The following is a 24,880-nucleotide window of genomic DNA, read 5'->3' as shown; positions in this document are numbered from 1 at the left end:
GCATCTCAACATATTTGCAAACGCTGAAGAGATACCCTTCTTCCAGCCTTTTCAAGTTAAGCATTTTAAATTCTTTCTAAAGCTAGACTGTACAATACAGCTAAACCACAAGTTTTTTCTTTAATATAAATTAATACAATGAAAGAAAACTAACATCCAGTATATGGGTCAAATTAGCCGTATTCCAAGCATGCGGTAGTTAGTAAATGGCTGCTGAGTGGGGGACTTGCTGGCCGGGGCAGTCAGGGCATATCCTCCATGGCAGGGAGTTCTCCTGACAGCGCTGCTTGGGGACCTTCAAAGTGCGTATTATAGATGCATCACCGTCCCTCTTCGTGCAAAATTTCAAGGAGCAGTGAATAGACCCCAGGCCACACAGAGATCCTGTCCCTCTAGTGCAGAATTCCCATCACTCCTCTAGACACACTAGCATCTCTCCACACCTACTGTGATCCATCCCTGTGACTCACAGCAAAGGCCACAAGGACCATGATGAACAGAATCAACATACCCTTCAAGATCTGGGACTTCTGTTGGGAATCATATTTTGTTGCTGCTTTTTTTTAAAGTTTTTTTTTTTTTTTGGCTGCACTGGGTCTCAGTTGCTGCATGCAGGATCTTTGATTCTCCTTGTGTCAAGCAGAATCTTCAGTGGCGGTATGTGAACTCTTCTCTATCTGTCGTTTGTGGAAGCCAGTTCTCAGACTCTGCGTCTTAACAAGCTCCCAAGTGATGTGCTGCGGTGGACCACTTGGCATATTTTGAGACCCTCCCACTTCCTTAAAAGGACAAGCTCCCCCAAAGTGTTCCCTTGAAAAGCATGAGGTTCCTAAAGACTTTCCAGAAACGTGCCTGCCTGAAGCAGCTTTTCTCTTGCAAATGAAAGCAGGATTGTCGTCACTTTGCCAGTTTCCTCTTTTTGCCAGGGTCACCCCAGGAGCTTAGTGGCTTTGTCAGCACCTCCAGATTCCCCTGGGGAGGGATTCCTGGAACATGGGGAGAGGGGAGCTGTAGCAGCTGCTGGGGCAGGGCAATGACAGAGAACTCTCTGCCACTTAACACCTGTCTGGGGAATGCAGCTGGCTGAGAGGCCTCCATTTACCCCAGGATGATGGGCTGGGTCCACTGCGGGGAGCAGCACAGGGCACCCACGGTGAGGGGCTCTCCAGCTGGGGAAGCTGGTGGCCGTAGGGGTGAAGGGAACCGAAGCAGGGGAGAGCAGACTGGCTGGTGGCTGGAGGAGCGTGGGGTAGGAGTGGGGATGAACCAGCCATTCCCACAGGAGCAGAGGAGTGTGCAGTGAAAGAACCCTGGTGGGAGTGTGGAGGCTGGTGGCTCCCAGGAACACTGAAATGACCTGGATTTTATTTCCCCATCATTAAAACAGGGAATGGGATTGGAGATAGGGTCTCTAAAGTAACATGCTATGAAAGGCTGACAAGGTCACACAGAGCTCCGCACCCCCTCCTCTCCCCACAGCCTCATGTCGGTACCCACCCCACCCCAACCAAAGCTCTAATAAAATGTGAGCTCCATACACGACTGATGTGTGTGCATGCTAAGTCACTTCGATTGTGTTCAACTCTCTGCGATCCTATGGACCGTAGCCCACCAGGCTCCTCTGTTCATGGGATTCTCCAGGCAAGAACACTGTAGTGGGTTGCCATGCCCTCCTTCCAGGGGATCTTCCCGACGCAGGGATCAAACCTGTGTCTCTGCAGGGATCAAACCAATGTCTTCTACATCTCCTTCATTGGCTTTTTACCACTAGCGCCACCTGGGAAGCCCATACACTATTGATAGTATGTATAAAATAGGCAGTTGATGAGAACATCTGTGTAGCACAGAGAACTCTACTTAATGTACCGTGGTGACCTGAATGGGAAGGAAATCCAAAAGGGAGGGGATATATGTATACATATGGCTGATTCATTTTGCTGTACAGAAGAAGCTAACACAACATTGTAAAGTATACTGCAATAAAAACTAAATAATAAAAAAGAAAGATCCATAAGACATTATCATTAAGTGAAAAAAGCAAGCCATCAAGTAATATGTATACCTTGATAGTATACAAATATGTATATATTGTATATTCATTTATTCATTTAACAATAGCAAAATTAGCATCTACTACATGGCAGGAAGAAGTGTAAGAAGAGGTGGCAAGAATACACAGAACTGTACAAAAAAGATCTTCAAGACCAAGATAATCACGATGGTGTGATCACTCACCTAGAGCCAGACATCCTGGAATGTGAAATCAAGTGGGCCTTACAAAGCATCACTATGAACAAAGCTAGTGGAGGTGATGGAATTCCAGTTGAGCTATTTCAAATCCTAAAAGATGATGCTGTGAAAGTGCTGCACTCAATATGCCAGCAAATTTGGAAAACTCAGCAGTGGCCACAGGACTGGAAAAGGTCAGTTTTCATTCCAATCCCAAAGAAAGGCAATGCCAAAGAATGCTCAAACTACCACACAATTGCACTCATCTCACACACTAGTAAAGTAATGCTCAAAATTCTCCAAACCAGGCTTCAGCAATACATGAACCGTGAACTTCCAGATGTTCAAGGTAGTTTTAGAAAAGGCAGAGGAACCAGAGACCAAATTGCCAACATCTGCTGGATCATGGAAAAAGCAAGAGAGTTCCAGAAAAACATCTATTTCTGCTTTGTTGACTATGCCAAAGCCTTTGACTGTGTGGATCACAATAAACTGTGGAAAATTCTTCAAGAGATGGGAATACCAGGCCACCTGACCTGCCTCTTGAGAAACCTATATGCAGGTCAGGAAGTAACAGTTAGAACTGGATATGGAACAACAGACTGGTTCCAAATAGGAAGAGGAGTACATCAAGGCTGTATATTGTCACCCTGCTCATTTAACTTATATGCAGAGTACATCATGAGAAACACTGGGCTGGAAGAAGCACAAGCTGGAATCAAGATTGCCGGGAGAAAAATCAATAACCTCAGATATGCAGATGGCACCACCCTTATGGCAGAAAGTGAAGAGGAAGTAAAAAGCCTCTTGATGAAAGTAGACAGTGAAAAAGTTGGCTTAAAGCTCAACATTCAGAAAACGAAGATCATGGCATCTGGTCCCATCACTTCATGGGAAATAGATGGGGAAACGGTGGAAACGGTGTCAGACTTGATTTGTTTGGGCTCCAAAATCACTGCAGATGGTGACTGCGCCATGAAATTAAAAGATGCTTACTCCTTGGAAGAAAAGTTATGACCAATCCTAGATAGCATATTGAAAAGCAGAGACATTACTTTGCCAACAAAGGTTCGTCTAGTCAAGGCTATGGTTTTTCCAGTGGTCATGTATGGATGTGAGAGTTGGACTGTGAAGAAGGCTGAGCGCCGAAGAATGGATGCTTTTGAACTGTGGTGTTGGAGAAGACTCTTGAGAGTCCCTTGGACTACAAGGAGATCCAACCAGTCCATTCTGAAGGAGATCAGCCCTGGGATTTCTTTGGAAGGAATGATGCTAAAGCTGAAACTCCAGTACTTTGGCCACCTCATGCAAAGAGTTGACTCATTGGAAAAGACTCTGATGCTGGGAGGGATTGGGGGCAGGAGGAGAAGGGGACGACAGAGGATGAGATGGCTGGATGGCATCACCGACTCGATGGACATGAGTTTGAGTGAACTCCGGGAGTTGGTGATGGACAGGGAGGCCTGGCATGCTGCGATTCATGGGGTCGCAGAGTCGGACAAGACTGAGCAACTGAACTGAACTGACATGGCAGGAATTACTCTAGTCAGTGGAGATTAAGTGGTGACCAGATAGACAAAGGCCCTCCTAAAGCTGACACTCAAGTGGGCAGGCAAACAATGAACAAACAAACCAATTAATAATCAAAATGAAAGAAAAAACCCGAGTTCCTTCCCCAGCCGTCGAGGCAACGTTATCTCCCTCACTTCCATCCCTGGCTCCCCATCACATTGCACTGCTTTGGTCTTACTCACTTTTAAGCTTCTCATCACACCAGAATCTTTTAAAATAATTTTCTTTAGAGGACCCGCATCATTTGAAACTGCATTAATGTATACACTATATGTGCACACACATATCTTTATATATGACATACATGCTTGCACTTATTTGAGCACATACATATGTACATGTGTGTGCACCTCTATATGAACGTGCGTGCATGTATGTGTTCCCTGCCTGCTGCCTTCCCAAGAACGCACGCCCCATGAGAACAGGCTCTGGGTCTTGCTGGCTAAGCGATCACTAACGGTTGGGACAGGTCTCGGTACAACTTAAATCCTCAATAATGTTTGCTGAAGAAACGAGTAAGTTATGTGTCAATAATATCTTAATAAAACTGGGGGCAGGGAGAACAAGGAAGTGGTTGAATAAATCAATGATCACAAGATAAAGCAGAAAAAAAACAAGGCAGGTGTTAAGAATCTCCTCCCACTTTGCAGATGCGGCAGCTGGATAAAAGGAGGACTGAGTGATTTGCTCAAGATTACAGAAAAGCCACTAAAGATCAGGGGGAAAGAAAAGCCCCAAGCCAGGGACTTCCCTGGTGGTCCAGTGGCTAAGACTTCACGCTTCCAATGCAGGGGGCCAGGGTTCCACCTCTGGTCAGAGAACTAGATACCCCACATCACAACTAAGTTAATCCCATGTGCTGCAAGTAAGATCTGGTGCAGCCAGATAAATACATATTTAGTAAAAAAAAAAGAAAGAAAAGAAAATCCCCAACCCAGGCTCTTCTGTCTCTTCCTCCATCTGCAGCCGTGGTGGGTGGCGTTTGGATCAAATTCTGGATCCAGGGGTGGTATAAGGCCACTATGTGGGATACATTACTGCACTGAACAGGGCTTTTTTAATAACAAGGGATCACTTTCAAGTTTAGGCTTAGTTACCTCCTCTTTCCTGAGAAGATATCGCCCCCAACGTGCACAAGTACTGTGGTTATGCCCCCTTATATGAACCCTCCCAGCCACGGCATCCGTCAGTTGGACTGAGGTTCCTCTTGTTGGACTGTGTATGACAATGGATTTTGTAAAGGCCTTCCACCCACCTCCCAGTGATGTCAGAGACAGAGGCACAGTCCCTATCAGAATGCCTCTGGCCTTTCTCCTTTTCCTCCTGAGCAACTGAGAAATGGCTATTTTAAGTCCCTGGTGGAAAGACGCCCCGAAGCTGCCCTGGCTGTTCCACATGGGCCCCTTTGTACTCCCCACCTGCCTTCACCGTGGTTGTTGGTGGTAAACGGCCAGGTGTCGGCCTTTGTGGGCACCAAGTATTATTTATAACAAGGCCTGAGCTGGAGTCCACTAACATCCAAGTCAAGATTTGTCCTCATTTTTAATTCAAGCGTAATTCTTACCCACTATTCTGCATGATCCTTTTTTTGTTTCCTCCAGGCCTGCAGATCATTATAAAATAGAAACGGAGCCACAGAAAGTGACCTGTCTCAAGAAAGATTCTACCAGGAGGAGTTGCCACTGATGTGGCCTAGGGTTCCTTCCACGTGGTCTTGCACACATGCCCACTGTGTTTCTAGTGATCGCGCATCTCAGGCGAGGGTTAGGGTTCTCCAACTCAGGCCCTGGGCTAGGACCTAATGGTGTATTTCGGTCAACAGGAAGGGGCCCTGCCTTCATGGACGTGCCCACTGAGTTGTTTAGAGAGCACATACTGTAGGCTGTGACGTCAGAGTCTGCGTGTAATGTCCCTCAGGCAAGGTAGACATGGATCCACAGAGATGCCGGGGGCTCCTGGCACCACCCCCAGGACCCTACCACCCACTGTCTCCTCTGCCCTGAGGCCCTGCTCTAAGCACGCAGATTCTGGGGGTCGTGTCTCAGGGTAGATGAAAAAAGACAGGCTTGGAGGGCTTAGCGCCAGTCCAAGACCAGGTTGTGCCAGAGAACCTTGAATACACGCTGTGTTTCAGTGTTTCTAAAATAGAAGAGACTTAGACCGTCTGTATGTGGATTGCCACCGATTCCTGATGTATAAAAATATTCCACTCATTGGCTGTGAAGAAGGAGTAAAAAAATGCTAAGTCAGTGACCGTGACCTCTCCCAGTAGCCACCTCCCCCAGCGCTGCCTCAGGGAGGCAATTCCTATGGAAGCTTGGGTTCTGAGCTGAGGCCTCCAAGGAGATTCTGACTCTTCATTTCACAGATGTGTGTCTTGGGCAGGTGAGTGGTGAAACCCGCCAGCGCCTCAGCCTCACGTGGAAAATGAGGACAATCCCGTCACTACTCCCCTAGTAGGGGCTCAACTAGGTTTATAATATTTAGTAGGGGCACAGTGCTGAGAAGAGTATGTAGCACATACTGAATGTAGCAAATGCTGAATCAGTGTTACTTATCACCATCATCTTTTTTGTGTATATATTTCTATCTCCGGGGCTTCCCTGGTGGCTCAGCAGTAAAGAATGTGCCTGGCAATGTAGGAGACACAGGAGATTTGGGTTTGATCCCTGGGTCAGAAAGATCGCCTGGAGAAGAAAATGGCAACCCACTCCAGTATTCTTGCCTGGGAAAACCCATGGACAGAGGAGCCTGGTGGGATATAGTCCATGGGGTTGCACTGAGCACACACACATACATAAATGTATATGCTGTGCTGTGCTTACTCAGTTGTGCCTGACTCTTAGGGACCTTGTGGACTGTAGCCCGCCAGGCTCCTCTGTCCATGGGGATTCTCCAGGCAAGAATACTGGAGTGAGTTGCCATGCTCCAGGGGATCTTCTCAATCCAGGGATCAAATCCAGGTCTCCCACATTGCAGACGGATTCTTTACCATCTGAGCCATCAGATCAGATCAGATCAGTCACTCAGTCATGTCCGACTCTTTGCGACCCTATGAATCGCAGCACGCCAGGCCTCCCTGTCCATCACCAACTCCCGGAGTTCACTCAGACTCACGTCCATCGAGTCAGTGATGCCATCCAGCCATTTCATCCTCTGTCGTCCCCTTCTCCTCTTGCCCCCAATCCCTCCCAGCATCAGAGTCTTTTCCAATGAGTCAACTCTTCGCATGAGGTGGCCAAAGTACTGGAGTTTCAGCTTTAGCATCATTCCTTCCAAAGAAATCCCAGGGCTGATCTCCTTCAATGTATATACACATATTCAGATATATATGTACCACATATATCAGTCCATCTAACTGTCTATCTATCCTTCCATCTATCTACCACCTACATGTATCTATATATGTATCCATGTACCTAGGTATGTATACATGTATATACATTTAATGTTCATAGGCATTTTAAACACCCCTCTGTCTCCACAATATTGAAAAAAGCATGCAAGTCCCCTTAACTAGGGATGACATAAAATGAGAAGTGCAGGGAAATGCAATTGGAATCTTACTGAAATAAGGAGATGTGAAATGCAGAATTCTCGGTCTTCCATCTGCAGCACTGAAGGTGAATGTCTGTGAGGACAGGATAGATGATGACTTGAGGCAAAGCCACTGGCCAGGGAGTTCCTCCTCCTCTGAGAACACTGATTGCACCATCACACCTGCCTCTGCTGGGGTGGCTCTTCACGGCTGGTTAGGAGATGTGCAGAGCAGGGCGGCACTGGCAGTCAGCAGGGGGCACCGAGGTCTCACGCCTCCACCTGGGTGTGTTCACACCCAAGTCCCCTCTCCTGAAATCACTGCCTAGCTCCTTCACTTGGCAGCTGATTATGTGCTGTCTCTTGTGAAGTTTCTTGGGTTCTTTTTTAACATGTCATGTGTAGTTGTTCCAAATGAAACATAATTTCCCCAGAAATACCAGATCACATCTTTTTTTGTATCTATTCCCATTTTCCTGATTCCTCCACCCATGCCTCTACGTGTCATAGATCACATTAAGCCTTTATTAAGAATTTTGCCTCTCATAATAGGACCAAAATTCCAACAAGATACTTTTAATTAGAAAAAATATTCTCCTGAAAACAATCAGAATTTTACTGCCTGGAATTCTTGCCTGGAAAATCCCATGGACAGAGGAACCTGGTGGGCTGCAGTCCCTGGGGTTGCAAAGAGTTGGACACAACTGAGCATGCGCATACAAAACAGACTCACACACACAGAGAACAGACTTGGGGTTGCCAAGGAGGAGAGGGGAAGAGAAGGGATGGACTGGGAGCTTGGGGTTAGTAGATGCAAACTCTTACATTTAGCATGGATAAACAACAAGGCCCAACTTTACAGCACAGGGAACTATATTCACTATCCTGTAATAAACCATGACTAAGTGTTGAGCTAGTTCATAAGTTGCTTATTTCATCTCTACAGCAAGTCCCATACATACCAGTGAGGTTCATTCCAAGAGCACATTTGTAAGTCCAGCTTGTTCGTAAGGACAACAAAGTTAGCCTAGGTACTCAACTAGCACAATCGGCTATATAGTAATTACCGAATTAGGTTTATAATACTTTTCACACAAATAATACATAAAAAGCAAAAACAAACAAAAAAAGAAAACGTTTTAAATCTTACAGTACAGTACCTTGGAGAGTACAGTAGTACCAGCTACATCATTGCTGCTTTTAAGCTTGCTTTCAGACACCCAGGGCTAGAAATAAAGACGCTTACTCCTGTACTCTGGACGGTGCTGTACAGTAAAATACACAAAAGCACAACCATTGGTAGAGGAAGCACGCGTGTGACAAAGTACGACAGACGTGTGAACTAACTTATGTGCCTGGATATCTGAACATACATTTGCATCTTTGAAAAATTGCAACTTGAAGGTTTGTATGTAGGGGAATTACTAAATATATATATATATACATATATATATATATATATATATACACACACACACACACACACTTGCTGCTGCCGCTAAGTCACGTCAGTCGTGTCTTAGATGGCAGCCCAACAGGCTCCTCTGTCCCTGGGATTCTCCAGGCAAAAATACTGGAGTGGGTTGCCATTTCCTTCTCCAATGCATGAAAGTGAAAAGTGAAAGTGAAGTTGCTCAGTCGTGTCCGACCCTCAGCGACCCCATGGACTGCAGCCTACCAGGCTCCTCCGTCCATGGGATTTTCCAGGCAAGAGTACTGGAGTGGGGTGCCATTGCCTTCTCCAATATATATACTTAAATGTATACAAATGAATTTTTAACCAAAATACTATGTCCTAGAGAATGGCCTATTTGGTACACCAATGTTACTAAGTGGTATGTGATGAGAAAGAAAGGTTCAAAAACTGTCCTACTGGTCAGTCTACACTTTTCCTCGACTTGGAAACCCCCCAGAGCTGTCTCCTGGCACCCCTGGGCTAGGGGGAACTTGCCAGGCTGCTATTTATTTTCCCCATATTTCCAGTTACTCCAGATTTCATTTTATCAGTTTGCCATCCTTCACCAAGGTCCCACAGGTTCTTTCAAGTATCCCCCAGACACATTCCTACCTGATTCCAGACCCTCACATTTTGATATGCAACCACCTATGCAAAGGGTAGAAAAAATGTGTAAAGATATATCGGAAGTCAGATGTTTGGCTTTGGGAGTGAGTCAAATAAAAATCAGTGCATTGAGCTCACTCTTGGGCATATACCTGGGAAAGATGAAAACTCTAGTTTGAAAAGAAACATGCACCCAATATTCACAGCAGCACAACTCACAATAGCCAAGACGTGGAAGCAACCTAAAAGTCCATTGACAGATGAATGGATGAGGAAGATGGGGCACATGTCTGCAACGGAATATTACTCAGCCATAAAAAGAGCAAAAAAGCCATTTGCAGCAACATTATCAGGCTTAGTGAAATATCAGAGAAAGACAAATATATGATATCACTTACATGTGGAATCTAAAAAATGATGCAAATGAACATATTTATGAACAGAAATAGATTCACGGACATAGAAGATAAACTTGCAGTTCCCAAAGGGGAAAGAGTGGGAGGGATAAATTAGGAATTTGGGATTAACGGATACACATTGCTAAATATAAGACAGATACACAACAACAGATACAGCAAAGGGAACTATATTCAATATCTTGTAATAACCTACAATGGAAAAAAACTTGAAAAAGAACACTATATATATATGTGTGTGTGTGTGTATACACACTCTCTCTCTCTAGATATAATAAATATATATACTTATATGTAAAACCAAACCACTTTCTACACACCTGAAACATCGTAAATTAACTATCAAAGTGAAAGGGAAAGAGTCGCTCAGTCGTGTCTGAGTCTGCGACCCCATGGACTGCAGTCCGCCAGGCTCCTCTGTCCATGGGATTCTCCAGGCAACAATACTGGAGTGGGTAGCCATGCCCTTCTCCAGGGGATCTTTCCTACCCAGGGAATGAACCCGTGTCTCCTGCACTGCAGGCAGATTCTTTACCATCTGGTAAAAGTATACCACCAGGGTATACTTCAGCTTAAAAAGTAATGCATTGAAGGAGGGACTTTTACCTACAGATAAAAAGACAGGTCAGCTAGAGTGAGCCAGTATCAGTGGGGCTCCAGAGCACAGGAGGTATCAGATGGTAACATTATGTTCACATGATTACATAATAGATGGAGGGGACAGAGAAGACACTGAAGGAAGAGCAGCGTCTGGTAAATGCTGACTCCACAGTCACTTCACACCACGGGGTCTAGCCTCAGACCCTTCCTGTTAATGAATTCCAGGGGCTGCCACCATCCTATTGGAAAGGAGCAGGATCTTACGGGCCTGCCCATTCCCTCATGTCCTCTGCCTGCCTTTTGTCTGTGGGAAAACTTAGCCAAAGATAAGTTTAATCAGAGAAGTGAGAAAATGCAGAAACAAAGGAAAACGGTCAAGTAGGAGGGAAAGTCGCTCAGTCGTGTCCGGCTCTTTGCGACCCCATAGACTACACAGTCCATGGAATTCTCCAGGTCAGAATACTGGAGTGGGTAGCCGTTCCCTTCTCCAGGGGATCTTCCCAACCCAGGGATCGAACCCAGGTCTCCTGCATTGCAGGTGGATTCTTTACCAGCTGAGTCACCAGGGAAGCTTGAAAATAGTCAAAGAGACCAAACAATAATACTTTAGCCATTAAGCATAGTCAAGGTCCTCTAGTTCCTTCTCAAGGGCAATAGAAAATATTCTGAACCATGTTCTGTGAACTGTTTTGCAGATGCTGAAATCCCCATTAGGTGAAAAAGTTAACTACACGATGACCAGACTGTAGACATGACATAAACTACAGTTCTGAGAACTGGCCTCAAAAAAAAAAAAAAAAAAAAAGAAACAAATCAACCCTGGAACTGAAGATTAACTGTACTTCAAACAATCAAGATGATGCTGGTCAGGTCACTGATGACCCATTCCAAGATGACTGTCAAGAGCTGAATACACTGTTCCTATCTGTAGCCCACTGATTGTTGGCGGCGGGGGAGCCAGCCTTTGGACTGGAGTCTGTCCTCTTCCCATCCATGGCTGCCAGCATCCAAAATAAAGCACATTTTCTGGCTTTTTGAGCAGCAAGCAGCCAGACCCTACTTTCCGTTACACTCTGAAGACTTCAAAATCCATCTGACACTTCTCATACCATGCTGATCCCTGAGACTCACTAGGGGTGTCTTTATTGTCCAAACCAGTAGAATGAGAGGCAGCCACTAGGCAACAAAAACGACAGACGGGGCAGGCAATCAGGTCCCACCAAGACAGCACATGGAACCAGGCGATGTTTCATTGGGAAAGCAAATGTATAAAACAGTGGTCACCATGACAATGGAGGTGGGGGAGGATAGGAAAACAGGAGGGATTTAAGAAAGATTTGACACTGCTTTTACACATCTTCAGAAAAAGCAATAAAGCTCTGATGCAGTTGCAGGACACATACTCTCAGGGGGTGGAAGAGATCTTAAGAGCACCAAGTCCGACTTTACATCCATCTCCTGACTTCCTTCACAGTCCATCTGATGGTGATTGGATTGGCCAATGCTTGCACCCCATGCTCAGCCCACCTTCCTGCTGTCTCAGGACAGATTCAAATGCAAGGGAGGACCACAAATAAAGAGGCCACAGGTGGAACAGTGCTCCAGCAGCTAGGTATGCTAAAGTGAAAGTGTTAGTTACTCTGAAAGTGTTAGTTGCTCAGCTGTGTCTGGCTCCTTCCGACCCCATGGACTGTAGCCCGCCAGGCTCTCTGTCCATAGAACTCTCTGGGCAAGAATACTGGAGTGGGTTGTCATTCCCTTCTCCAGGCGATCTGCCCTACCCAGGGATGGAACCTGGGTCTCCTGCACTGTAGGCAGATCCTTCACAGTCTGGGCCACCAAGGAAGCCAAGGTGTGGAAAGGAAATGTTAAAGATGTCCTTGATGTGCAACTTCTTAACCTTCCTGATCCTGCGGTCCACGGCTGACATGAGTTATTCTGCTTCTAGAACCCTTATGTCCTATTTCCTATCTTAAAAAAAAAAAGTTTCATTGATAGAGAGCCACTGCTCTTTTTTTAAAATTTTATCTATTTTTGGCTGTGCTGGGTCTTTGATGCAACACACAGGCTTCCTATGGTGGCTCCTCTTTTTGCAGAGCGCAGGCTCTAGGGTACACAGGCTCAGTGGCTGTGGCACATGGGCTTAGTTGCCCTGTGGCATGTGGGATTTTAGTCCCCAGCCCAAGGATCGAACCCATGTCCCCTGCATTGGCAGGTGGATCCTGAACCACTGTTTGACCAGGGAAGTCCCCACTGCTCTTTTGTCATCCTACTTTTCATACTCTGTCAAGTTTACACAGTTTCAGAATATTCCAATACGATGACCAGCTCGTGATCTTTAAATACAATGAGTTTCACCCTCTCTTTGCTTGTGGTCCAAACACATGTTTATTAAGGAGAGCTCAATCCCCAAATTAATTGAAGGTCAAGGCATTATCATTATTCACTGGGATGATGACACCAGATCAATTCATTGGTGATATTTTAGTCTTTCTTTGCAAGCAAAGTCTATTAATGCTATGATGGAGCTTGAGACTCAAATCTCTGCTGAATGAGATTTTTGATTTAGTCAGATTTTATTTGAAAGAATACAGTTTAAATTTTATAGCATTTTTATGGGTCTCAAAGGACCTCACACACACCTGTAGAATAAAAAAAAAAGAAGGAAGTATGATTTCTATGTTGCAAAAGAAAGAAGCTCTGATTCAGAGAAGGTAATTATTATTTACTAATAATTCCAGGAATGAATCTATTCATCAAGACCAGACTCTAGATGTTTTCAGTTTCTGTACTGATTGTCTTCACAAGATTTCCACAACAAGTATTTCAAGAACTTTTTTAAAAAAACTATCTGTGAAGAATAAAGGATAACTCATCAACTGTTGGTGGTCTCTGAAAGTGTTAGTCGCTCAGCTGTGTCAGACTCTTTGTGACAACATGGACTGCAGCCCACCAGGCTCCTCTGTTCATGGAATTCTCCAGACAAGAATACTGGAGTGGGCTGTCATTCCCTTCTCCAGGGGATCTTCCCTACCCAGGGATGGAACCTGGCCTCCTGTGTTGCAGGCAGATCCTTCACCTATTCATTCCTGTCTGAGCCACCATGTTGGTGGTCTGTAAATAGAAGTTGCCTTCTCAGCCCTGTGTCTGTCCAGGACTTCTGCCCAACAGGAGAGATAAGCTCAGATCAAAAATCTACCCCAGTGGACTTCACTGGTGGTCCCGTGGTTGAGAGTCTGCCTGTCAATGCAGGAGACAAGGCCTGGTCCAGGAAGATCCCATGTGCCACGGAGCACCTAAGCTCATGTGCCACAACTCCCGAGCCCAAGCTCAAAGAGCCCGTGCTCTGCAACAAGAGAAGCCTGCATGACCCAACTAGAGAAGGCTTGTGGTTACCATCACAAAGACCCAGCACAGGCATGCAAAAAAAAAAAAAAAAAAAAGAATATCTTTTGGTGGTGAGTACCAGAGTCACTCAATGGATTAAATCAACTCATATTTCTCCACATCTTTAAATTTACAGCTGCTGCTGCTGCTGCTAAGTCGCTTCAGTCGTGTCCGACTCTGTGCGACCCCATAGATGGCAGCCCACCAGGCTCCCCTGTTCCTGGGATTCTCCAGGCAAGAACACTGGAGTGGGTTGCCATTTCCTTCTCCAATGCATGAAAGTGAGACGTGAAAGTGAAGTCGCTTGGTCGTGTCTGACTCTTAGTGACCCCAGGAACTACAGCCCACCAGGCTCCTCTGTCCATGGGATTTTCCAGGCAAGAGTACTGGAGTGGGGTGCCATTGCCTTCTCCGGCTAGTCTCCTACTATTTTAGGAAGTTTATGATTTGAACTTTATTAAATTTTAAATTTTGCAATAAAATTCCAGTGGTATAAAGAAACCAAAGAGTACACAGGCTATTGCTTTCAAATAAACTGTCCTGCCATCTGAGCCTTGTTGCTGGACTGCCAAGGAAGCCTCCTCCTGAGGGTAGTTTTCTGACTCTGTGGCAGAAGCACAAGGCCTGTGAGATGGTTTCTTGGATCAGTATGAGTTGAGGGGTGCCCCAAAGTCTGCGCAACCAAGAGGAACTGAAACATGTCCATGTATAAAAATAAAGGTATTCATTGGGAGGTCTTATACACTAATTGCGCTTCCCTGGTGGCTCAGGCATGAAGAATCTGCCTGCAGTACAGGAGGCACAGGAGATGTGGGTTCTATCCCTGGGTGGGGAAGATCCCCTGAAGGAGGGCATGGCAACCCACTCCAGCACTCTTGCCTGGAGAATCCCATGGACAGAGGAGCCTGGTGGGCTACAGTTCATGGGGTCGCAAAGAGTCGGACACGACTGAAGTGACTGAGCACGCAAGCACATTAACTGGGATTTAAAATACCAAAACAACACTTGTTACTGAATTTGTCCTAGAGCATAAGTGAAAATGGGCATAGGGTTTTACACTTCAAGAAGCGAAGGTTAGGGACGCTATGCTCTGCCAATTACCAGATTGTGCCAGGAATGCCAAAGGCAGCATGGCAGCCCTGGAGAGATGCATGGGGGTTGGGACAAATAAGGCTGGAGGGACTCAAGGCAGAGTGGTCTGCAGCAACACGGATGGGCCTAGAGACTGTCATACTGAGTGAAGAAAGTCAGACAAAGAAGGGAGATACAAAACAGGAACAGACTCCCAGACTTAGAGAATGAGCTTACGGTTGCCAGCAGGGAAAGATGATGGGAAGAGCTAGTTAGGGAGTTTGGGATCGACTTGTACACACCGCTATATTTAAAATGTAAAACCAACAAGGACCTACTGTGTAGCACAGGGAACTCTGCTCAATGTCATGTGGCAGCCTGGATGGGAGTTTGGGGGAGAACGGATACATGCGTATGTATGGCCAAGTCCTTTTGCTGTCTACCTGAAACAATGACAACATTGTTAATCGGCTACACTCCAATATAAAATAACAAGTTAAAAAAAGAGAGAATTCTGTGTAGTCAGCCTGGGCCAGCCCTGCACTTGACTACGGGGTCACTGAAGCACGTGCCACCTGGTAGATCTGGTGGATATATTCTGTTCCATTCTGGTTTCCTCCCACTTTGTAGGATCCTCTCCAAATGTTGCCTCTCAGAGATCACGACTTCTAGGATCTCCTCTAAGAGAGCGCTAACCAGTTATAGGCAGGGTAGGAGAATCGGACTACTCCTGTTCACAGTTTTATACGAGGGAACAGTTCTGTCAAATGTGTGGGTGCTAAGTCGCTTCAGTCGTGTCTGACTCTGCAACACTATGGATTGTAGCCTGCCAGGCTCCTCTGTCCATGGGGTTCTCCAGGCAAGACTGGAGGGGTTGCCATGTCCTCCTCCAGGCGATCTTCCTGACCTAGGGATTGAACCTGTGTCTCTTACGTCTCCTGCACTGACAAGCAGGTTCTTTACTAACTAGTGTCACCTGGGAAGCCCCTTCTGGTATATAGCTCTATCCATTTTTTTTTTTTTTTTTACAGCTGGATTCTAGTTCTTTAAAGCATAATTTAACATTAGAGGTGAAGAAGCAAGCATTTACACCATATATCAAGCAAAACAAAAGGATGCTCAACAATCAGCCTAAGATCTAGAACATTTCCAGGTAAATCGGGGTTGATTTCAACCCTCTGTCGGGAGCACAGCTAGAGGTTTCTTCTATGTCTTACCATTGAAAGGAACTGGAATAGGAGATGTAGTACATCACAGGAGCATGGCTGCTAGCTGAAGACAACTCAGACAGAGCTCCTGCCTGGAAGTGACTGCTCTAACCTGGTGCAAACCTTATGAGAGGGAACTAGCAGGATGCTGTGAACCAGAGATTGAAGAAAAGTGAAAAGACACTTGGCCAGAAAGGCCTGGGGAGAAGAGCCGTCAGTGGGGACAAGGTACCGCCAGCCCAGCAGAAACCTCCAGATACAACGTAGACCTTATGTGATGAGGATGTGTTCTATGAGGCTAGTGTTCAGGTTGCTGAAGAGGATTCCTTCTCTGACTCTTACACAGAATGCATAATAGGAAGTGAGTTTTCTGAACCTATCACGGAAGAAGACTCACTTCTTAAGTCCTTTGTGTGAAAGAAGGACTGGAACAAGAGCTTTCTCAACATGTTCTTATGGCAAGCTCATTTCTTGAATGTTCCTTGGAATACATGAGGGAAAAAAAAAAAAAAGGCAAAACAAGAACTTCCTCAACAGATTGTTGGACAGAATCCACTTCTTGAGTTTTCTGAGTACAAAACAGGCAAGAAGCTTCCTCCTGGAGGAATACCCAGCACTGACTTTCCAGATCCTAAACAGCTCACAGAACGTACTAGAACGAAGCCAAGCACAAATAAAGAATACGATGCTCCAGAAAAATAATTGTCTTCACAATTGATACATAAGAGAGTTCAAGAATAGAGAATTCCTGAGAAAGCATCTCCGAGTTCACAGTCCCTGAGATCATGGATGTGCAGAATGTGGGAAAGCCTTCAAGGAGAGCGCAAAACTAAAAAGCCATTTTCTGGTTCATACTGAAGTGAAGCCATTTACACGTACTCTTGAACTGTGTGGGAAAATGTTTCTCCTTGTCCAATTTGTATATACATGTACTGGGGAGAAACTTTGTGTGTGTCTGTTTGAAGGCTGTTGCAAGTTTATTCAATCAAATAACATGAAAGTTCACCTCTTAACTCATGCAAAAGCTAAAGTGAGGCAGTGAAAGAAGATGGAAAATAATCCTCCAACAGGATAACATCCATGCTTAGTTGCTCAGTCGTGTTCAACTCTTTGCAACTCCCATGGACCGTAGCCCGCCAGACTCCTCTGTCCATGGGATTCTCCAGGCAAGAGCACTGGAGTGCATTGCCAGGCCCTCCTGCAGGGGATCTTCCAGACTCAGGGATTGAACCCGTGTCTCCTGCACTGCAGGTGGATTCTTTACCATTTGAGGTGCCAGGGAAACCCTTAAACAGGATAAGCATATTAACAAAAGAGTGACTGGAGACAAATATGCCTCATATGCCTCATTGATTATTGTTTCAGGAAATAATTTTTAAATCAATATAGCCACCTTATATATATTTTTAAATGTTACTAAGATGCTTCTATAGTCTGTGATAATATTTCAGAACTCTGTGTATAAAATTACAGTGTGCTTCTAATAGTAAGGTCAGTAATGAACTTGCTTCAAAAGCAGAATCTCCAGTTATTCTGAAATGTATTTTTGGATATGGGCATTAATGTCTCATACTATAAAAATGAAATTAACTTTGCTTTTTAAGTTGTAGTTTCCAATTGCTTATCTTTTTCCTTTTAGGAATATACATCTTAATACATGTGATAATTCCAGGTGGCACAGTGGCAAAGAATCTGCCTATCAATGTAGGAGACTCAGGTTCAAACCCCAGGTTGGGAAGATCCCTTGGAGTAAGAAATGGCAACTCAGTCCAGTATTCTTGCTTGGGAAATCCCACAGACAGAGGAGCCTGGTGGGCTATAGTCATGGGGTTGCAAAGGGTCAGCCATGATAGAGCATACATACATAATCCTAGAGAATGAAAATTTTGCATTGAATTGTCAATAAATGAATGAGTAGCTGAATGTTAAGTTAAATATGACATTAATCATTTTACTTTTTATCATTGTATCAAACCATACTGAAATCATATAGTAGATGTAAATGGTTATTTGATGGTATCAATCCATTTGAATCCATTTTAGATATTTTAAAATAAAAGCAAATATTCCCCACCCAAAAGAACTAAGACAATATGTCCTTCTTTTTCTTCCTTTCCCCCAATAAAGTACTGCTATCCTGGGCTTATCTTCCCTATATATTTCTTTATAGTATATACACTACATATATATACCACTAATCAATACGTAGTTTAACTTTGTATGCTTTAAACTTTGCATCAATGGAATTACACTATCTTCTTCTGTGACTTGCTTTTTTTCTTTTTTTCTTAACACTATGTTCCAGAAAGTCATCCTTAGAGATGCCTACTGCTGAGTTTCATTCATTGTCAGTGCTCTATGGCATTCTATTGTGTGTGTATAACACAAATTATTTCCATGTTGCTACAGGGGTATTTGGGCTTCACTGGTGGCTCAGGAGGTAAAGAATCTGCTTGCAATGCAGGAGACCTGGGTTCAATTCCTGGCTCAGGAAGATCCCTGGAGAAGGAAATGGCTCTCCACTCCAGTATTCTTTCCTGGGAAATCTCATGGACAGAGAGAATCCTGCTGGGCTACAATTTATGGGGTTGCAAGGAGCTGGAAACAACTGAGTGAATAACACACATACACACACATGGGTATTTGGGTTGTTTTCTGGTATTTTTTTATTACAGACTTTGCAGTTGCTATTAACTGTTTTTAAAAGGGATAGTACCAACTTAGCTTTCTACCAATGAGTACAAGCTCTAGATACTGCACATGGCACTGCCTGATTTGTTAATTTTTGCCAGCCTGATGGGCACAAAGGGCATCTCCCATAGGTCTTCATATAAAGTTCCTAGATCACTACAGGAAGTTGAACATTTCATTGGCCAACAGGTTTTCTCTTCCATGGCACCCAGGTTAAACCCTTTGTTCATTTTTCTATTATATTTTTTAATAATAAGCAAGATATTTAAACATCTTAAAATTTGATTAAAAACTGCTGCTGCTGCTAAGTCACTTCAGTCGTGTCCGACTCTGTGTGACCCCATGGACAGCAGCCTACCAGGCTCCCCCATCCCTGGGATTCTCCAGGCAAGAACACTGGAGTGGGTTGCCATTTCCTTCTCCAATGCATGAAAGTGAAAAGTGAAAGTGAAGTCACTCAGTCATGTCTGACTCTCAGCAATCCCATGGACTGCAGCCTACCAGGCTCCTCCGTCCATGGGATTTTCCAGGCAAGAGTATTAGAGAAATCTAGGTACCCAGAAATAGAAAAAAATCCACTTTAACATTAATACAGAATCTTAAAGGATGCTAAATAGCCAAAACTATCTTGAAAAAGAAGAGGAAAATTGATTCTTGATGTCAGAATATAGTACAAAGCTACAATAATCAAAACAGTATGGTACTGGCATAAAGACAAACAAAACAATGAAATAGAACAGACAGCCCAGAAATAAATCCTCACATATATAATCCAGCAATTTTCAACAAGGTTGCCAAGACCATTCAGTGGGGAAAATGACAGTTTCTTCAACAACCAATGATGGTAAACAATGTGCAAAAGAATGAATATGGATCCTTACCTTGCACTGTACCCAAAAATGAATGCAAAATGGATAAAAGACTTAAACATAAGACCTAAAACTGTACCACTCTTAGAAGAAAACATAAGAGTAAAAAAAGCCTCATGATGTTGGATTTGGCAATGATTTCTTGGATGTGACACCAAAAGTGTTAACAAAAGCAAATGTAGATAAATTGGATTACATCAAAATTTAAAACGTCTTAGGTCAAAGGACACCATCAAAAGCATGAAAAGGCCACCTACAGAATGGGAAAAAATATTTGCAAATCATTTATTTGATGATAGTGGGTTAATGTCCAGAATGCATTAACAAAACTCCTACAGCTCAACAGCAACAACAAAAAGACCAAATAACCTGATCAGAAAACAAGCAAAGGACTGGAATGGATGTTTCTACAAAGGTGAAATAAGATGGCCAACAAGCATATGAAAAGATGCTTAAAATCAATAATCATTAGAGCAATGAAAACCAAAACTGTAATGAGATATCACCTTACATCCATTACAAGGGCTAAAATTTAAAAAAAAATTTTTTTTTAAATAGAGAAAATAATAAACATTGATGAGGATGTGAAGAAACTGGAGCCCTTGTGCATTTTTGTGGAATATAAATCGGTGTGGCTGCTGCAATTCAAAACAGTGTGACAAAAAATTTAAAGTAGAGTTATCATATGATTCAGCAATTCCACCTCTGGGTATATAAGAAAGAACTGAAACAGAGACTCCAAGAGGTATTTGTACAGCCATGTTCAGAACAGCATTATTCACAACAGCCAAGACATGGAAGCAATCCAAGTGTCCATTAATGGATTAATAGATAAACAAAATGTGGTATCAACACAAAATGGAATATTATTCAACTTTAAAAAGGAAGGAGATTCTGACATAGGATACAATATGATGAATCTTGAGGACTATTATGCATAGAGCTAGGTGGCATAATGTTAGTGACACAGGAGGCATAATTCTAAGAGAAATGTCAGTCACAAAAAGACAAATACTGTACGAGGTCTCTAGAATAATCAAATACATAGAAACAGAGAGTTGAGCAGTGGCTCCCAGGGGCCTGAGGGAGGGGAAGAGGGATACTGTTACTTAATGCAGACAGAGTTTCAGTTTGGGAAGATGAAATAGTTTTGGAGATGGATGGTGGTGATGGTTGTATAACAGATTCAAGTTATACAGTCTTAAATAGTTAAGATGGTAGACCTGATGTCATGGATATTTTACTACAATTAAAAAAAAGCAACACAATGCTGCAAACCAACTATCCCTGAGTGCTCAGTTGCTTCAGTCGTATCCGAATCTTTGCTGCCCCATGGACCACTGCTCCCCAGGCGCCTCTGTCCACGGGATTCCCCAGGCAAGAATACTGGAGCAGGTTGCCGTGCTCTCCTCCAGGGGATCTTCCCCACTTCCCCATACAGGGATCAAACCTGAGTTTCTTGTATATCCTGCACTGGCAGGCAGGTTCTTTACCACTAGCACCACCTGGGAAGCCTGCAAATCAACTATATTCCAATAAAAATGTAAAAAGAGAGAAACAACATAGACAGGAACTACATCAGGCTTCTTGTCAGAAACTATGCAAACCAGAAGATAACGGAGGGATTTTTTTTTGGTACTTTTCTGGAAATAAACCAGTGAGGGAGTGATCTCCTCTGAGGACATGGAATTTCCATGTTTCTTCCCCACTCTGCTTTGCCTAGCTGTACTGTAAAGGGGAGCAAAGGACTGGCATTTGTTGCGTGGTTCACTCCTTGCGATTTGTTGCATGGTTTACTCCTTGCAAAGTGCTTTAGAAACTTTGACCTTGAGATCTTACCCTCTGAAGTCAGTACTTCCTGAAGTACCTGAAGTCAGTACTTTCTGAAACTTGGCTTCCTCAAGTTACCAATGAAAAGAATATGACTTGGAGAGATTAAATAAACTGCCAAATTAGGACAGCTCATACATAGTGGAGCTTGAGCCTCAAACAAAGCTCTGTCTAACATTGACAGACCTCATGTTGGTTTGTTTTCCTTTTTGGCCATCTGGTGCAGCATGCAGGATCTTAGTTCCCTGACCAGGGATAGAACCTGTGTCCCCCGCGGGTAGAGCTATAGAGTCTTAACCACTGGACCACCAGGGAAGTCCCTGGAGAGACATCTTTAAGATACTGAAAGAAAAAAATTCTATATCCAGTAAAAACATCTTTCAAACTTGAAGGCAAAATAAACAGCCCCCACACCTGATCCCCGGACACACAAATCAAATGCCTATTCTCTGCAAGGTACTATTCTAGGTTCTGGGTGATGACAGTGAACAAAGCCAACATACATCCTAAAAGAGAGAGGACACAAGCAAACACTCATGTAAATAAAGAGTGGACTAGATGCTCTTAAGTACTGTGGAGTAAAGAGAGCAGAGACAGAGAGTGAGTGCTGAGCTCTAGGATTAGGAAAAGCCTCACTGGAAGAGGGACATCTGAGTGGAGACCTGACTGAGCTCTGCAGGTACAGGCAGAGAGACCTCTAGAAAGAAGAGAAACCAAGAGCAGAGGCACAGAATCAGGAATCAAAGGCAGAGGGCAGGGCTTGGAGGCCTTGGACAGTTCAGAGGTCAGGGAGGAGGAGGGAGAAGAGCCAGGGAGGACTGCGGGGTGACACAGAGAGTGTGGGGTCCCAGGAGTCAGGGGAAGAAAGTGTTTCCAGAAGGCAGGTGTGACCATGTGAGGGGAAAACCGGAACTGAGAATGACTCTGGACTTGGCATGTCTGTTCTGATCAGGGCATCTCGGTGATTGTGGGGTTAAGAGAGAAAGGGAGACAACCAATAAAGACTGCTCTGCAGATGAACTTTTCTCTATTCAGAGATTAATGAGGTGGCCCTGGGGCAAGGGGATTTCGCAAATTCTTGGAGCTACTATATTATGGTTAGCTGATGGGAACGTTACACCAAGAGGTCAACAGTGATGAGCAGGAGGGAGTGAAGGCAGCTGCTGGAGTGCAGTCCTTGAGGAGACAGAGCTGGGCTCCCTGGGGTGGGGGAGAGCTCAGAGAGGATCATAGCTGGTGGCCTTCAGGATATTAACTCTTTGTCAGTAATTTGCATGGCTAATATTTTCTCCCAATGTATGGTGCCTTTTTCTGAAAGATATTCTTAATTTTTTTTTTTGGCACAACATGTAGCATATGGTGAGGTCTTAGTTCCCCAACCAGGGATCGAACCTGTGCCCCCTGCACTGGAAGAAGGATTCTTAACCAGTGGAATACCAGGGAAGTCCCAAGATACTCTTAATTTTAATGTCGTCAACCTAACCAATCCTCACTTCATCGCTGAGCCCCTGAGCCCCCTAGGGCTGTCAGGATGGAAGCTCCCAATCTAAGGGTGGGGCACATGTCCCCAAGGTTAATGTTGGGTCCAAGGCTCACTTCAAGCTCTGGATTCTTGCCCCTTCCCAGAGTGACAGAGACCAGAGCAGAGGATTAAGCAGGATGTGCTAAGTTGCAACAGTCATGTCCGACTCTTTGTGACCCTATGGACTGTAGCCCGCCAGGTCCCTCTGTCCATGGGATTTTCCAGGCAAGAATACTGGAGTGGGTCGCCATTTTCTCTTCTAGGGAATTTTCCTGACCCAGGGAGTGAATCCATGTCTCCTGCATTGGTGGTGGATTCTTTACTAGTGCACCATCTGGGAAGCAGGAAAAATTTTACTTAAGGTTTCACAAAGGAGGCAGAAGAGAGAACTTATTTTGCATTGGAAACCATTCTTTCTAAGAGTTAAAATTCTCACTAGAAACGTCTGCTTCCCTTTAAAATTCTTCCAGTTCTCTTGGACATCCTTCTTTTAAAAATTTCCCTTTTAAACATCCCTAGCCCTCACTCTCATCAGAACGGAATCTTCCCCAACTCCCACCACTAACTCCCAGGTTTTTCCTCTGCCTTTGCAAGTCTCTTTCTCAAGAGCATCTCTGGTCCCCACAGCAGCCCGTGCAGCCAGGTTACCAGGGTCAAGCATTTGAGTTACTGTACATAGCAACTCTTTCCTTTCATCAGCAATCTTGTGTGTATGTGTTTGATCCCATTAGCAAGGTAATCAAATGCAGAGCCCCGTGACCACAGGCACACCTGCTCCAAATACTAACCGTAACCCAGATCTCCAACAACCTAGACACGTAAGCAGCCTGCTCTTGTTCCAAGGCCAAACCCATTGTTTGCCTAACAAAAACTCATCTCTCTCTGGCTAACTGAATGTTAGAACACAAACAGTCCTGTTTCCCTAAGGCAGATGGAGTTCCAGGAACCACCATCTGGGGCCTGGGTCAGGAGGGAAGCGAGAAGGAGAAGGTAGGGACCAGAGCCCTGGGTCTTGGTATCTGCCCTGAGGCCACAAGCAGAACCTCATTCTGGAACCAGCCTTGTGTCATCTGGAAGCTGCTGCAGGTCAGTTTACCCAGAGGAAACATGCTGATGGGATGGGCAGGAAAGAGGCTTCATTTGGTACACTCGGGTCCTGATTCTGCCAAAATCAGATGCCGAGGACACCCTGAGGACCCTGGAAGGAAGTGGAGCTGTTTCCTTCTCCTGTAGAAAGACCCATACCTGAAAGCCCAACCCCATACCAGCCACTGGGCTAGGGCTTTTCATGCTGCGTGTTAAGTCGCTTCAGTCGTGCCTGACTCTTTGCGACCCCATGGACTGTAGTCCCCCAGGCTCCTCTGTTCATGGGATTCTCCAGGCAAGAATGCTGGAGTGGATTGCCATGCCCTCCTCCAGGGGATCTTCCCGACCCAGGGATTGAACCCACATCTCTTATGTCTCCTGCACTGGCAGGCGGGTTCTTTACCACTACTGCCACCTGGGAAGCCCAAGATGTACTTTTTTTTTTTTTTACCACTTTATTTTGAACTAATTTTAGATTTAGAGAAAAGTTGCAAAGATAGTACATAGAGTTTCCTCATAGGCCTTACCAGGCTTTGCCAAACGTTAACAATGTTTAACCTTTTATACAATCACCATACATGCACTCTTTGTTAAGGCATGAATTCTCAAATTATTTCGTAGAGTCAGAGCAAACAACACTGTTACAAGTCTTATCAGCCCCATCTCACAGGTGAGAAAACTAAGGCTCAGAAGAATAAACACTTTACCCAGATACAAAGCCAGTGCCACAGCAGGTCTCTCCCTGTCCATCAGAGGGTGACTTGCAAGTTGGGGCTATGTCCTAGTCATCATTTTGCCCT

General features: G+C 44.5%; 1 protein-coding gene and 1 pseudogene across 2 annotated transcripts in view; one reads left to right on the top strand and one right to left on the bottom strand.

Annotated features, from left to right (window-relative positions):
• The window catches only part of SLC35F3 (solute carrier family 35 member F3), a 426,863-nt gene that overhangs the window by 68,123 nt on the left and 333,860 nt on the right, over positions 1–24,880 (bottom strand). The gene's annotated exons all lie outside the window — the stretch shown is intronic.
• Positions 1,109–17,124, top strand: LOC109553592 (zinc finger protein 42 homolog; annotated as a pseudogene).

The sequence above is a fragment of the Bos indicus genome, chromosome 28, assembly GCF_029378745.1.
Source record: "Bos indicus isolate NIAB-ARS_2022 breed Sahiwal x Tharparkar chromosome 28, NIAB-ARS_B.indTharparkar_mat_pri_1.0, whole genome shotgun sequence".
Taxonomy (NCBI): Eukaryota; Metazoa; Chordata; class Mammalia; order Artiodactyla; family Bovidae; genus Bos; species Bos indicus.
This window is presented reverse-complemented; position numbering and strand designations above follow the sequence as displayed.